This window comes from Salvelinus fontinalis, chromosome 18 (assembly GCF_029448725.1).
Source record: "Salvelinus fontinalis isolate EN_2023a chromosome 18, ASM2944872v1, whole genome shotgun sequence".
NCBI classification, from domain to species: Eukaryota; Metazoa; Chordata; class Actinopteri; order Salmoniformes; family Salmonidae; genus Salvelinus; species Salvelinus fontinalis.
The window spans coordinates 24,348,574-24,366,768 of NC_074682.1; positions in this window are offsets into that span (position 1 = coordinate 24,348,574).

Here is an 18,195-nt window from a genome sequence, read left to right on the forward strand (position 1 = left end):
AAAGAGGTATTGTAGCCCAAGAATTCGCTGGTAGGCCTCTTCGGCTAGCCGGCAGATGGGCCTAGCTCGAGGCTAGCTCAAGGCTAACTGGTGCTTGTTTCGGGACAGAGGTATTAGCCAGTAGTAGCCACTTGGTTGCAGCTAGCTAGCGACGATGATCCGGTGTAATTGTCCAGAGCTTGCGTCAGGAATCCGGTGATGTGGTAGAGAAAAAGCAGTCCTATATTCTCTGGGTTGATATCGCGCCTGCAGACTGGCAGGTATTGGCCCGAGCTGAAGCTGGCTGGTGTCCGAGTTAAGGGTGAAGACCGCAGCAGTGGCTAACTGACTACTAGCTAGTAGCTAGTTATCTGGCTAGCTTCTGATTGGGGTTACGGTTTTAAAGTATAACAAATAGCAGATCCGTACCACATTGGGTGAGGCGGGTGGCGGGAATGTATATTCAGTTCCAAGATGGAAAGTGAAATTAAAATATATCCGAAATGTATACAAAAAATACGAGGACTATTTACGCGGGACAAGACGGGACAAGACAAGACAAACACACGTCCGACTGCTAGGCCATCTTGGAAATTTTATGTTAAGGCTTTTAATTCGATTTTCAGGAAGTATTTTATATTAGCTCAGTCACTTATCAAATGCTGATAAAAGCAAGGAACAATTTGTTTAAGTTGGTTTACAATTTGGCTTAACCCTGTCAGCTGTAGTTACAGATATTCCACTATTGACATGCTGCCAAGATTAAACTAATGTGGATATATTTTGCATAGAGGCCCCTGTGGGACAGTCATTTAACCTTTTGAGGTCCCATTTTAAATGAAAAAAAAAACATATGTTGTACATAAAGTCTTCACATATAATCTAAGTGTATGTCATATTCTATAAAGAATGTATAAAGGATATCATAACCAGGCACACTGTAGGGTGAATTGCCAAATGTCACATACCTCATTGTGTATGTTTATGCACCATTTATAGAGCATGACATATGCATATTGTAACGACCCTGGGTTCATAAGCGTGGAAATCGACTCTGCCGCACGAGCATGCTTTTGCGGCACAGTCGATAGCGCGCCGGACCTCGGGCTAGGAGGTCGAGGGTTCAAGACCTGCTCCCTGCTGTTTCATTACAATATAGAGGATTTGTGAAGCATTTATGTCGTGCATATGAAACATTTATGTATGCTATATAAGTTGTACTTTATTTAAAATGCGACCCTGTTGGATGGTGGATGCAATATTTAAGTCCGTCAAACATAGGAGAGTAATGACATACAGTGCCTTAAAGTATTCATACCCCTTGACTTACTCAACATTTTGTGTTAGTCAGAATAAAAAATTTATTAAATAGATGTTTTCCTCACCTATCTACACATAATACCCCATAATGACAAAATGGAAACATGTTTTTAGATTATTTTTAATTTTATACAAATTACACTGAACAAAAATATAAATGCAACATGCAACTATTTAAAAGATTTAAAAGTTACAGTTTATTTAAAAGGAAATCAGTCAATTGAAATAAATGCATTAGGCCCTAGCCTATGGATTTCACATGACTGAGAATAGAGATATTCATCTGTTGGTCCTTCGCATTGAGTTGATCAGACTGTTGATTGTGGCTTGTGGAATGTTGTCCCACTCCTTCAATGGCTGTGCGAAATTGCTGGATATTGGTGGGAACTGGGACACACTGTCATACATGTCAATCCAGAGCATCCCAAACATGTTCAATGGGTGACATGTCAGGTGAGTATGCAGGCCATGGAGGAACTGGGACATTTTCAGCTTCCAGGAATTGTGTACAGATCCTTGTGACATGGGGCTGTGCATTATCATGCTGAAATGTGATGCCGACATATGAAGAGCACAACAATGGGCCTCAGCTCTCAGGATCTCGTCATGGTATCTCTGCATTCAAATTTCCATCAATAAAATGCAATTGTGTTCGTTGTCCTTAGCTTATGCCTGCCCATACCATAACCCAACCGCCACCATGGGGCTCTCTGTTCACAATGTTGACCGCAGCAAACTGCTCTCCCACACGACGCCATACACACTGTCTGTCATCTGCCCAGTACTGGTGAAACCGGGATTCATCTGTGAAGAGCACCCTTCTCCAGCGTTTTTGCTACATTAAGGCGTAATCATTCAGTCAATTGAGCATTTCTTGCCATTTTCATATCTCCATTGTGTCAGTTAATGCAAGATATTTAGGAAATGGAGCGAGATATTCAGGGCTATTGGGAGGGTTTTAGTGATAGACACCACTGCATTCAGTCACAGGTATTTTTTTAGTTTATTTTTTTAAATTTTATTTTACCAGGTAAGTTGACTGAGAACACGTTCTCATTTGCAGCAACGACCTGGGGAATAGTTACAGGGGAGAGGAGGGGGATGAATGAGCCAATTGTAAACTGGGGATTATTAGGTGACCATGATGGTTTGAGGGCCAGATTGGGAATTTAGCCAGGACACCGGGGTTAACACCCCTACTCTTACGATAAGTGCCATGGGATCTTTAATGACCTCAGAGAGTCAGGACACCCGTTTAACGTCCCATCCGAAAGACAGCACCCTACACAGGGCAGTGTCCCCAATCACTGCCCTGGAGCATTGGGATATTTTTTAGACCAGAGGAAAGAGTGCCTCCTACTGGCCCTCCAACACCACTTCCAGCAGCATCTGGTCTCCCATCCAGGGACTGACCAGGACCAACCCTGCTTAGCTTCAGAAGCAAGCCAGCAGTGGTATGCAGGGTGGTATGCTGCTGGCTGGGTGGTATGCTGCTGGTATAACATTGAGTGGAGAGGGAGGACTGTTGTGTCCTAACCTGTCAGGGAGTGGAGGGATTCTTTATTTCAATTGTTGTGATACATTTTGCAGGGTTATTGTGGTGGAATGGAAATCTGAAGGGTTTTGTAATTTTATATATAATTTTATCCAGCAATGGATATGTTTACCGTTTTTTCTGGAATATCTGGTTTACAACTATTTTGTTGTCAGCTGAATAGTCATTTTATAACTATCATAAGTGACCCCCCCTTTTATCCATCAAACTGGTATTCACATCACTACAGATGGATCATGGCTAATTTAGTGATAATTTCCTGGAATCTGATGGGTGCTTATGAGACAAATAAGTTAATTAAATGTCTTGATTTTTTACATAGGAATAAAGTTGACATTGCTCTATTGAAAGAGACATCTTTTAGAGGGTGATGTCTGGAGACTTTATAACAACTACTACAAACTGGCAGCTGCTTCCGGCTTCATATCTACATCTAATGGGGTGCTTATTCTTATTTCTTATTCTTATTTCTTGTAGTTATTTTTCTTAAAACTGCATTGTTGGTTAAGGGCTTTTAGTAAGTAAGGTTGTTACTTACCTGTTGTATTTGGAGAATGTGACAAATAGAATTGGATTCGATTTTTATTCTACATAAACACAGTCTAGCCCTCACAATTGAAAAGAGTGGAAATGATCAACAGGGTAGATCTACTTACATATGTTCCACTTTGTATGGAAAGAAAATAGCATTTGTATCTATTTAGGCTCCTAACTCATATGACAAAGATTTTCTCCCTACTGTAAACAGAAGCCTGCTCAATTGATCAGATTATACACTTATTATTGGAACTGACACGAATGCCATGATTGATTCTAAGCTAGGTAGATGTGGACCTTCTCATAGCTCATCACAAGTGAATACTTCCAACGCACTTAAACCATTTCTTAAAGATCTCCATTTTAATGACTGTTGGAGAAGTTATAATCCCACAACTAAGGACTATACATGCTTTTCTGCTAGATTTAAACTTTCTTGAGAATTGATTACATTTTAACATCTACTGATATTACAGGTAACATGGAACTTATAAAAACATTGCCGGCCATTCTATCTGATCATAATCCAATTCTTTGTAAATTTCAAATCTTCCCAATGAAAAAGCATGCACTGAGATAGAGGTTTAATAATAATTTACTACACAACTCTGACTTCATCTTTCAGTTAAAATCCAATTTAAAATAATTTTTTGAAAAAATGATTACTCAGTGTAGGACTCAACTATTTACATTTACATTTTAGTCATTTAGCAGACGCTCTTACCCAGAGTGACATACAGTAGAGTGCATACATTTTATTACATTTTTACATACTGAGACAAGGATATCCCTACCGGCCAAACCCTCCCTAACCCGGACAACGCTATGCCAATTGTGCGTCGCCCCACGGACCTCTCGGTTGCAGCTGGCTGCGACAGAGCCTGGGCGCGAACCCAGCCCAGCCTGGGCGCGAACCCAGAGACTCTGGTGGCGCAGCTAGCACTGCGATTTAGTGCCCTAGACCACTGCGCCACCCGGGAGGTCTATAACTATGGTATGGTTAGCTGTAAAATGTTTAATAAGAGGAAACACATTTTTCTTCTAATTTACAGAAATGAAGACTTCAGAAGACCAGTGAATTGTAAAATCATTGTAAAATTATGGAAGACTCTAAAAAACAACTATTCAACAAAGAGAGAAATTGAGCTTAAAAAAAGTAGACTGGAACTTAATGACCTGTGACGTAACGTAAAGCAAGACTTGTGACTTTTGACGTAAAGCAGAATTCATTATGCAGAGGATGTGACAAAAATACTGTTTCCAAGGGATTAGGCCTAGCCACTTACTGGAGCTGCAGCTTAAACATGCTGAAACATCATCAATACAGCGAATCAGATCCCTTACTAAAGGACGGATATCTGATCGTACAGAAATACAGTTTTAGAGCATATTATTCAGATTTATACAGTTCCTCACATCACTTTGATACTTCTGTTTGTCGGCAGTTCCTGGAGAACCTTACGTTTCCCAAACTCTCTCAAGAAGAAACAGTTTTATTAGAGGAACTTCCCACTTTATCTGAAATGAAAGCTGCTGTCACGACTCCCACCGAAGGTGGCTCCTCTTCCTGTTCGGGCGGCGCTCGGCGGTCGTCGTCACCGGTCTACTAGCTGCCGCCAATCCCTTTTCTCTTTTCTGTTCGTTTTGTCTTATTGGTTACACCTGTTTCTTGTTAAGGTTTTTAGTTGGGCTATTTAAGCCGGTATGCCCGCCTGCTCTTTGTGCGGGCTTATTTTTCCTCTGTTCATGTTTGTGGTTGTGCTTTTCCCTTTGTTTTTCCTCCGGACTGGTTGGGTCCTGGTTTTGGGCCGGTCTTGTATGTGCGCCCGGTATTGGCATGAACATTCTTTAACCCATACGGCATGACGAGGTACTCATAATGGCCAGATGTGGTACTAAAAGCGGTTTTCCACTCGTCTCCATCCCGAATACGCACCAGATTATACTCGCTCCTGAGGTCCACTTTCGTGAAAAAACGCGCTCAGTGAAATGATTCCACCTCCGTAGCGATGAGAGGTAGTGGGTAACTAAACCCCACTGTGATGGAATTGAGACCTTGATAATCAATGCACGGACGCAGACTTCCCTCCTTTTTTTTCACAAAAAAGAAACTCAAGGAGACGGGTGACATGGAGGGCCGAATGTACCCCTGTCCCAGAGATTCTGTGACATATGTCTCCATAGCCAACGTCTCCTCCTGTGACAATGGGTACACGTGAATCCTGGGGGTTTACCTGGAGGTTTATCGCACAATCCCCCTGTCGATGAGGTGGTAATTTGGTCGCCCTCTTCTTACAGAAAGCGATAGCCAAATCAGCATACTCAGAGGGAATGCGCACAGTGGAAACCTCGTCTGGACTCTCCACCGACGTGGCACAGATGGAAACCCCCATACACCTACCTGAACACTCCTCTGACCACCCCTGAAGAGCCCTCTGTTTCCATGAAATCCTGGGATTGTGACTGGCCAGCCAGGGAACCCCCAGCACCACTGGAAACGCAGGTGAATCGATAAGGAAGAGACTAATCCGCTCGCTATGATCTCCCTGCGTTACCATGTCCAGTGGAACCGTGGCCTCCCTGACCAGCCTTGACCCTAATGGTCGGCTATCTAAGGAGTACACGGGGAAGGGGGGATCTATCGGCACCAGCAGAATCCCCAGCTTAACGGCGAGTCCACGATCCATAAAGTTCCTAGCTGCACCTGAATCGACTAGCGCCTTATGCTGGAGAGAGGGAGAAAACTTTATAAAAAAACATATACAAACATGTGACCAACAGGGAGCTCTGGGTGAGTTTGATGCTGACTCACCTGGGGTGACCGAGAAGTGTTCTGCCTGCCCTCTCGACTCCCAGACGGGCTCCTCCAGCACCGGTCGGAAGTGTGCCCTCCCCGACCACAGCTGGTGCAGGAGGAGCCTCCTCCTCCGGTACCCCTAACTCCATAGGTATGAGAGCGGGAGGGCCAGGAGGTGGAACTGACAGGACCCTTTCTGAACGCCCGCGGGCAGCTAGCAGATTGTCCAGCCGGATCGACATGTTTATGAGTTCGTCGAGGGAGAGAGTGGTGTCCCGACAAGCTAGCTCCATGCGGAGACCACTCCTCTCCCATTCTCTCCATCATCTGGTCCATCGCCAACCCAATCCGATGGAGGATGGTCGTATGATGGAGGACGCGCTCCTCCATCGATGGAAGGGGGGTGGCCGCTGCTCCTGCTGACTCCATTGATGGTGCGGGCTTCTGTAACGCACTTAAGGCGTAGTGGGTGCGGAGTCAGGCGCACCCACTACGCCTTATGTGCGTTACAGCTGCACTTTTAAAAATGAAGAAAGACAAAGCGCCTGTTATTGATGGAATACCTCCTGAACTCATTCTCAACTTTTGGGTTGAGCTAGGAGCAGTTATTCTTGAATCGTTTAACATTGCTATTGAAAAGGACATTCCACATAGATATCAGTACAGCTATCATATCCCTAATCCATAAGAAAGGAAAATACCTCACAAATTGTGCACATTTTTGGCCGATCAGTTGAAACGGAACAGAAAGCTCATACATCCTGACCAAACAGGGTTTATAAAGGGTCGTCAGGCAGCAGATAACATATAACATGCGCCGCCTGTTTCATTTGGTTGCTGAGGCTTCCAATCTTAATAACCTGTGTGCTGTGTTATCATTAGATGCAGAAAAAGCCTTTGCCTGCTTAGAGTGGGAATATTTATGGCTTGTTCGGTTTTGGGGCTAGATTTATACATATGATTTGCACCATGAATGTGAATCCTTCTTCTATTGTATCTACAGGCACTACCCATTCTAATCCATTTATCATACAACAAGAATGTAAACAAGGTTGTCCCACCTCCCCTATGCTATTTGCTCTCTCCCTTGAACCACTGGCACAAAGCATACGTCAAAATTAGGCTTCCTCACATATCAAAATCAAACAAACTGAACAAGCAATTTCTCTGTATGCAGATGGTATTCTGAATACCAAGAATACCAAGAGTGCAAAGCTGTCAACAAGGCAAAGGGTGGCTACTTTGAAGAATCTCAAATATATAATATATTTAGATTTGTTTAACACCTTTTTGGTTACTAAATGATTCCATATGTGTTTCTCTGTATGCAGATGACATTCTGCTCTATGTCGCACATGCTCAGAAATCCCTCCAGCCAATAATGTCTATTTTCACAGCATTCAGCTCATGGTCTGGTGACAAGATCAACTGGTCTAAATCAGCTCTACTACCTCTTAACTCAGCTAAGGGAAGCGTGCAACTAACACCCATGATCCCAGTGAAGAAACAAATCACCTACTTAGGCTTTACCATATCCCCCTTTATTCACACTACTTGTAGGAAGACTACTTAGAAACCTTTAAAAAGATCCAAAATACATAAAAATATGATCAGCTATGGCCACTTCTTTGCATGCTAGAATCTCAATTATTAAAATGATTGTCCTCCCTCGTATCAGTTTTATGACTTCCATGTTACCACGGCATTGACTCTATCATAAAGAAGTTAATTTGGGGGAGAAAGAGACCACAGATTAAATATGCAACCCTACAGAGAACAAAAGCATCAGGTGGAATTGCAGTTCCAAATCTAAAATGTTATCACCTATCATTCCAAATGAATTTCCTGAAGACCTGGTTAAACCCAGAAGCTTCTGTTCCTTGGCGTGATGAAGAAGAGTCAATAGTTTCACCAATTAGATTACAAGATGTATTATTTTCTGGATTGACTCCTAAAAAATATGCTATATTGTTTGGACTAGTTATAGCATACTCAGTACATGTGTGGAAAGCTACAGAGAAGCATATGAGATCTAATCTTAAATGGCATTCATACTCTCCAATATGGCGTAATAAAGAATTCTTAGCGTGTAAGAAACCATTTATATATGATTCTTGGTCTAATAAGGGTATTCATACTTTCAAAGGCATACTCAATGTGAATCCACCAATGTTTTAATGTCCCAGGTTCATCATTTCATCTTTACATTAAACTCCGCCTATCCATGTGAGCCTATGGGGTCCCCTGGGGAGCAGAACTAGCAGTAATCCCATTGGTCAAACTTCTAACGGACAGATGCCCCTCAAAAGAAGTTGTTTCTAATATCTATAGTAAATTAATTATAGCAGCACAAAACCCATTAACTCTATCCACTGTATGGGGAAATTATTTTACACATGCTGACAGACAAATCAATTGGGGGACAGTAAGGAAAAATATATTTTGATCATCTAGAAACTCACCAATTAATTATAATTAACAATCACCAATTCATTATTTAAAAAAATTGCCATAGAACCTATCTAACACCTCAAAAAAGACATCACATGGTATTAGTCCATCGCCATTATGTGTGTTCTGCACCACAGGGGGACCTTGGTACTTTTCAGCATGTGCTGTGGAAATGCCCGGGGGTGGTTGAACTGTGGGAGAAAGTCAACGATGTCATCTCTGAACTTACATATAAAATGATGCCATTAGATCCAATAATGATGTTGCTTTGTGATAACTCTGATTTGAACTTGTCAGAATGCCAACGGAGAGTGTGGTTGACAGGAACCACAGCTGCTAAGAAAATTATTGTACAAAGGTGGATTCCACCTCATCAGTTACCATTGCAACGATGGCTGCACACATTTAAGGAAATTGTTCTTACGGAGCTCTCCACGGACAGGATCCCCAGGGCCAAGGTGTCCACTCTTGACACACTTAACCAATGGGCCTTTACACTCTTTACACATGATGTATTGTTCAGCAGATTTACTATGTCATATACATTTATCTCATGATTTACTTGACATGCTATCAGATTGCCGGTGGGTGGAATTTAAAGAAGATATATCTATAAATGTATTGTATGAATCCTATGAATTGAAATAATTAAAACTTGATGTACATTTTTTAAATTAAAATGAATTATACTTAGGCCTACATAGAAATAATAGAATACTCACATGCTGTACTACATGCAAGGTAATTCAATAGTCCCACCAACTTCAGTCGTCTCACTTTTGTGTTACATAGTCATATAGCCATTGACAACTAAAAGATTATATTTATTTAAATACTGATACGTGACAATATAGTTCCCTAACCACCTGGCACTGCAATACAGGTGCACTTACTTGTGACTTTTACTTCTGATGGCTGGAACACTTTTAGGTGGTTTCAGGTGGAACAAGACAAATAAATTCAGATTTTCCATCAACATTATCGAGACACTATCAGAGTGGTTGTTTTGGTTGTGTAGGCCTAAATGAAGCTTTATCTATTTCTTTCTCCAAAGGCACACAATTGGGACTTTTGTTGGTAATTACATGGTTATCCAGTTGGCATAATAATTTGGTGTATTATTTATACACAAATAATACAAACTTTTCAAAGGTTTTACTTCAGAACTACTCAGGCTTCAAACAATTAACTGGACTGTGGATTACATTTTCTAAATATCTCTGGACTGAGAGACTATTACAATATAGGACATATGTGAGGCATCCTGAGACACATAGAGGGAAAAAGACTGGCATCCATAATACTTACCATCATGATAATTATATGTGTCACAATAGGTCAATTCATGAATTTCTTAACTTATAATTTCATAACTTATTAAACAAAAGATTGACATTGAAAATGCTAACTTGAAGATAAAAAGTATAGTAATTTAAACATTGAAAACATTAAAAATTATAAATATGGAAAATATGGAAAGAATCTTACTGAACAATTCCTGCAGATTTTCTGTGGCTACTGACAGAGGTGCATGTTTATCATTTGTCAGATTAAAGTCTGTTTTATTAAATCATTTCACAAATAAAAGCATGAGCTGGCGCACACCCAGTGAAATTGTTTTGTGTAGAGGTGCTGACTATTGACGAAAAAACTGTAAGCTATACAAATAATATAAATATATAAACTCCCAGTAATTTATTGGCTAAACCACCAAATTGCGGCATCACTGTGCCTTCTTCAGGGTGATGTCATGAATGCTTGAACCAGGTTATGTAGACAAACAGTGCAATTAGTACAACCAATGACAATAGTGAGGGATGTGTCATAATTATTAGGTTGATGAGAATGAATTGAGTGAAAGAACAAAAAACAAAAAACAAAAAAAAAAAAAAAAAAAAAAAAGACAATAGTTTACAGCATGTTGAATATTTTAGGCTATTGTTATCATATGGCAACATAATTAGATATTGTACATAATATTAGCATCAACACACATTATTATTTAATTAATATGGACTTGGTCTTTTACCAAATAGGGCTGTCTTCTGCATACCACCCCTACCTTGTCACAACACAACTGATTGGCTCAAACGCATTAAGAAGGAAAGAAACTCCACAAATGAACTTTTAACAAGGCACACCTGTCCAGGTGACTATCTCATGAAGCTGGTTGACAGAATACCAAGAGTGCAAAGCTGTCAACAAGGCAAAGGGTGGCTACTTTGAAGAATCTCAAATATATAATATATTTAGATTTGTTTAACACCTTTTTGGTTACTACATGATTCCATATGTGTTATTTCATAGTTTTGATGTCTTCACTATTTTTCTACAATGTAGAAAATAGTAAAAATAAAGAAAAACCCTGGAATGAGTAGGTGTGTACATTTGACTGGTACTGTATATATCATTTATAAGTCCAAAAATGGATGTAACAACTACAGATTGCCCCTTTAAGTCCATCGAAGTATGCGAGTTAGAGCATGTGTTCATTAGGCCTATGGATTTATTTTTTATCAGCATGAATTAGATTGAGCAATAAATGCCCCACTTTTATTCCATAGGCTGGGATCCGCACTAAGTAGCTGTTGCAAGAGCGCATTTTTCACTGGCTGTCCAATTGTTTCAAAAACAATGATTGATAGGCCACTTAAACTTCTTGAATAAAACCATTAATGGGTTCAAATACACATTTAGATTTGTGAACAGCCATCCACAACAACCACAATCCGTAAAGCGCAAATAGCTAAATGAGAGAGCAGTAGTGTGATTCACATCAATCCGCCATGTAGATATCAATGTAAGTATCCCTGTAGACTACACCACTGCTGTCATCCTTACCTCCAAGTGTTTATTCAATTTGGATAATCTTTGGATGCTGACAATAGTCGCACCATTGGAAGACATAGCTTGGACTGTAGCCTACAAAAGCTTATTCCTGCTCTTTTCCCTCGATCCATCAAACACATTTGGTGTGTCATCATAGTGGTCTCTGACTTGTGGTCAGACTCGCTTAGGTGAAATAAATTTAAACTTGCGCCTTTTTTCAATGCTGATTTTAATGTCATTGAGAAAACAGAGAAGTGTCAAGGACCCCCCCCCCCCCCCCCCCCGCAAACATCCTTTCTGAATTTAAAGGTAATCCTCTAAATAATCATATCGTTTTTCAAAAATATCTGTAATCTGATTACAGTTACCGATTTTTGTAATCCCTTCAATGTAATCCATTAGTCCCCAACCCTGATATTGTGTCATGACTTTATTTATCTGATATGCTGTTTACTAGGCCTACTAATTGGTATCTCTGTTTTGTTCTGTTCACATTCATTTGTTCGCATTCACAGTAGTCAGTATTCTAAGCCAAACTGCTATTCAGTATTTTTGTTTGCATTCATGAATAACTAGGCTACTACTTACAGCATTTAGTTTACATTATTTTGTTAAGGCAGCTGTGTGTATTCACATAGGGCAATTCATCTACTACAAACAGCCTATCAAACCGAAAGGTTGCAAGATCGAATCCCCGAGCTGACAAGGTAAACATTGTCGTTCTGCCCCTGAACAAGGCAGTTAACCCACTGTTCCTAGGCCGTCATTGAAAATAAGAATTTGATCTTAACTGGCTTGCCTAGTTAAATAAAGATAAAATGGTGCTGTCCATTGTGCTGATACATCGCACCAGAGATAGGCTACAAATTTCAAAATCACTGAATGATCCTGAGTTTCTGCATTTGAACTTTATGTTTATTGTGGTATAGCGTGATAATATAAGCAGAATTCAATATAATTCCAATGCAAGTACCCCCGCAGATTTCAACTGCCCCCCTAGTCACCAAAAAATGCATCTATCTATTAAATTCGGTAGAGTAACATCACACAAACATATATTTCTCAGGGAGATACTGGTGGAGACTGATTTCAAGAGAACCCGAGGCTGTATAAGTCGTGGTAGTGCAAATCCAAACACTGAAAGAGGTAAGAAATGCTATATGCATTTTTTGTTATGCTTTGTGATTCAATAATTATTTTGTTGGTGATCGACCAAAATAGTTAGCTATGTTTGCCTGTTCCGCACATTGCCTGCCTATATACAGCATTGATTCCTACCTGGTGTGAACAAACCCACCAGAACTACTGAATGAATATCCAGTGTGGTCAGTCAAGTTAATAATGGCTCATCTGCATGTCCTATTTGTGGACTATGGGCCATCAGGTAAAGGGATGGTTACATTAGCGTGACACATGTTATACTAGTTACAGCACAACACCACATCTTAAGTATGTAAAGGACACTGTTGCAACACTGACTTATTTGGTGGCAATGTCTTCTCACCCCGAATTCATACATGCACACTATAATTTACTAATATTCCATCAATATTATGTTACGAAATCAAAATCGACACTTATTTGCCATATGCACAGGATACAGTGGGGTTTAAACAGTGATGGTTGAATTCATAAACGGTGCATATGTTTTCACTATAATTTACTCATATTCCATCAATATTATGTTATCAAAATCAACTTTTATTTCGCATATGGACAGATACAGTGTACTATTGAAGTAACAATTTGTTTTATGTTTTCCCACACAGTGCCAACAACCCCCACAGACTCAGACTCATCCCTCCTGTACCACTACCAAAGTTTCTTTGGCATATGGACAGGATACAGTGGGGTGAATAAGGGAATATGACTTGCATTGTACTATTGAAGCAACAATTTGTTGATTTTCCCACACACTGACAACAACCCCCACAGACTCACTCATCCCTCCTGTCCCACTACCAACCAAGCAAGAGTATCTCCAGGGACATCAGTTCAAAGGGCTTGGTAGGAAACTTTTGTTCATCCAGAATGGCAAACATTACCCTCGTAACAAGTATTTTCCCTTTTCCTGATGAAACTTGAGAAATTAAATATACAATTACATCGAGTTAGATTCAATACAATGAAAACATGGTTTGAAAAGGCCATTGCCACTAATAAGTTATTTCAATACATTTGAAAAGGCCATTGCCACTAATAAGTTATTTCAATACATTTGAAAAGGCCATTGCCACTAATAAGTTATTTCAATACATTTGAAAAGGCCATTGCCAGTGGCACTAATAAGTTATTGCAATACATTTCAGTGTCAACACTGCCATAGTAACAGAACCATGGATGACTTGGACTACTTGCTGCATGATAAAAAACTGACCACATAAATCTCTGTCATGTAAAAATCCACGTTTCTATTTTAATTCACAATTAGAAACTTTACACGGTAAATGGGACAATTACAATGACAAATGAACACTTGTAGAACTGAAATAAAACACAAATACAAGGCAGGACCTATACAGCTAGCTACCAGCTCCCAGGAAAAAAAATGGTGATGCATGGTGATGCAGCGGATCACAGGAGGCCAGTTAAGAACATAAATTGCCACACGCAGCAGCTTGGTAGGACGACCGTGTTGCCAGAACCACACCTCCAGGCATCAAACTGTTATGTGCTGCTCCCACCTTTCACCCCCTACTAGGTGGTCGTCAGAGCCGGTTTGACCACAATGCATCCTTACAGCCCAGCTAAAGAGGTTATTTTCTCAATGGCTGACTCGCACGTTCATTCTATCTTGTCAATTGAAATAGTCTGAAAATAAAGTTGATTTGGTTGGTCTCTGGTGTAGCAGGAAGAACGTCACATTGACACAATGCTAATTCCGACACATGTAGCGTAGTTGAAGGGTTAGGATGTTGGTCATCATCTCTGGCTGACTTTGTTTCCTCCATCCAACAGGTTGAAGCTATCCTGTGCATTATAGGTAGAGGTCTGATTGGTGGAATGTTGCAGAGATGGTTGTCTTTCTGGAAGGGGCTCGAATATATCCACAGAGGAACTCTGGATCTCTGTCAGAGTGACCATTGGGTTCTTGGTCACCTCCCTGACCAAGGCCCTTCTCCCCCGATTGCTCTGTTTGGCCGGGTGGCCAGCTCTAGGAAGAGTCTTGGTAGTTCCAAACTTCTTCGATTTAAGAATGGAGGCCACTGTGTTCTTGGCGATCTTTAACGCTGCAGACATTATTTGGTACCCTTCCCCAGATCTGTGCCTCGACAATCCTGTCTCAGAGCTCTATGGACAATTCCTTCGACCTCATTGCTTGGTTTTTGCTCTGACATGCACTGTTAACTGTGCGACCTTATGTAGACAGGTGTGTGCCTTTCCATGCCCAATCAATTGAATTTACCACAGGTGGACTCCAATCAAGTTGTAAAAACATCTCAAGGATGATCAATGGAAACAGGATGCACCTGAGCTCAATTTCGAGTCTCATAGCAAAGAGTCTGAATACTTATTTACATAAGGTATTTCAGTTTTTTATTTTGAATACATCTGCAAAAATGTCTAAACCTGTTTTCTCTTTGTCATTATGGGGTGTTGTGTAGTTCGATGGCAAATAAAAGTAATTTAATCAATTTTAGAATAAGGCTGTAACGCAACAAAATGTGGAAAAATTGAAGTTGTCTGAATAACGAATGCACTGTACTTCAAACATATTTCTGATTTGCTAGATCAAGCCATGAGGTAACTCACATCATAGTCAGTATTTTTCTCAGATGGGGATGGTTGTCACTATCAACTCCATTATAAAAATGTTTGGGGCTGGTTGTCACAATCTAAACCAGGGGTTCCCAAAGTGGGGTCCGCTGACCCCTGGAGTGTGGAAAGCTGTCATCCAGGCAAAGGGTGGCTACTTTGAAGAATCTCAAATATAAAATATATTTTGAATTGTTTAAAACTTTTTTGGTTACTACATGATTCCATATGTGTATTTCATAGTTTTGCTGTCTTCACTATTATTCTACAACGAATAAAAAAAAAAAAAAAAAAAACCCTTGAATGAGTAGGTGTGTCCACACTTTTGACTGGTACTGTATATATACACACAATTAAATACTTTCATGAATATCGCTAGCAACAACAGATTAAACACAGCTTCGACAAGGGATCCGTGGAAAAAGTCTAGAAGGTGCAGTACAACACAATGTAGTATTATTTAGCCACAATTGATGTTCTTAGATGCACAACATGGGCCTGGGAAGCTCCTCAGGGATATTGGTATCCACAGTAATCCATCAATGATACATTTTTTTCAACTAAATTATTTTGGTTTTCCCCAAAATTTAGTTTTGGACATAAATGCACTGTAATTTCAGCTTTAAAACTGCAAATGACACACCCTGACTCATTGCAAAATCTCTAGAATTGCAATACATTTGCTTTAAATCTGTAAAATCTTCAGAAGATTTAAAGTTAATTTCTTGCAATTCTAAACATACGGGCCTGGGAAGGCCCATGTTTTGCATCTAAGAACATAAATATTGGATAAATAATACTACATTATATTTTATTGCACCTTCTAGAGATATGATTTCCTGTGAAGATTTGCAGGACATTAGCTTTAAAATGGCAAAATTGTCTTTCTGATGCTGGGCAGAGCTTTAAAAATGTTCTTTATTAGTCCGGCCATGAACTGCAGAAGTCATAGTAAAAGAGCTTGTTCAGTATTTTTATCACACTCTAAACTACGAGTTGTGTTCAGATATGAGGGGGTCCCTGATTCATTTGCTTTAAAAAAGGGATCCAAGATGGAATAAAGTTTGGGAAACCCTGAGCTGTGACGTGGTGAGGTTGGACCCGGGTGCAGAGAAGAGACCAGACAAGTAATCAGTGGTTAAGGATAAACATAGTACCTTACTGAGAAACGGTTGTCTCAGGATCACAGTACAATTGAAAAACAACAAACACTAAGTCTCACAAACTCACTCAGGAACCGACCGCACACGGTAAACAATTCAAGCTTCTGCAAAGGACAACAGAAAACACCCATTTTAACAGGGAAATCATGACGAGTAAATAGGACACACCTGAGTGTCGTTAATGTCTCTAGGACGGTCTCTGCTGCCCTCTGCTGACAGGTGGAATCATGACATGAGCTAGATGATCACTGCCTGAACTAGTCTTTTCTTGATTTGAATTTGTTCTGCTACTGACAAACAGTTGAACTGCAGTTGCCCCCTTCTCTGTCCCTGACCGTGAGACAACACGTGCTATTAACTCCAAAGTAACCTGGTGATATTCATTTCGAACTCACTGCCTGTGACCTAGTTTGTGCATGCGACGAGGGCGAGTGCAGCAATGCACTGCCATGCTCGTGGTGGAGGGGATATTTTTTATTTTTTAAGGAGTTTATGAAATGTTGACGGTTGATAGGCAATTAGTTGCATTTAAAGTTACAAGAGAAAAAAGAGACAACAAATAAAATAAAAGTAATTAGTTTAAAAAAACATCACTAATCAAAAGGGCACTTCTGTTTCATCAGAGAGCAAAATGGCACCTCTATGGCTTTATCTGCGCACATGCTTGCCTCTGAACAGATTTGCAAACCGAGCGCAAACCAATTCTACATTTAGAATCGGGGGAAAATGTTGGCAGTCAGACGTCCACCAGCGGATTGGTCCCTAAAACAAACCACGCCAAACAAATGGCAGATCAACGGCAGATAAAAATTTGTGGAGGTGTCTGTGGTCCCTCAAGAATATTGTTTGAAAAGCTTGGCTATTTCTAAGACTTTGCATACTATATTGTTACATTTCTTGTTACAAAAGGAATAAGCTACTATCCCATACTGTGTGACATCCAACCTCGCAATGGGACTGTTTGTCACAAGTGGACAGAGTGTGTTTGATGGCTAATAACTCCATGTTGGAATAAGATATGAGGATACAAAGATCCCCATTTCAACCCAAGACCTTGGTCTTTCTATTCATGTTGAAAATAGTCTTGTACTGGTGCTGAGACATACACACGAGAGTAAAAAGTGTGGCAACCAACCCCGGTCTCAAATCAAATCAAACTTTATTTGTCATCTGCGCCAAATATGTGTAGACCTTAACGTGAAATGCTTACTTACAAGCCCCTAACCAACAGTGTGGTTCAAGAAAGAGTTAAGAAAATATTTACCAAATAATTGTAAGTAAAAAATAATAAAAAGTTACACAATAAAATAACAATAACGAGGCTACTGTATATACAGGGGGTACCGGTACCGAGTCAATGTGCGGGGTTACAGGGTAGTCAGGGTAATTTGTACATGTACAGAAGGTAGGGGTGGAGTGACTATGCATAGATAATAAACAGCGAGTAGCAGCAGTGTAAAAAAACAAATGGAGGGCGGTGGGGGGTGTCAATGTAAATTATCCGGTGTCCATTTTGATGATTTGTTCAACAGTCTTATGGCTTGGGGGTAGAAGCTGTTGAGGATCCTTTTGGTCCTAGACTTGGCGCTCCGGTATCGCTTGCCGTGCGGTTGCAGAGAAAACAGTCTATGAACTGGGTGACTGGAGTCTTTGACAATTTTTTGGGCTTTCCTCTGACACCGCCTAGTATATAGGTTCTGGATGGCAGGAAGCTTGGCCCGAGTGTTGTACTGGGCTGTACGCACTACCCTCTGTAGTGCCTTACGGTCAGATGCTGAGCAGTTACCATACCAGGTGGTGATGCAACC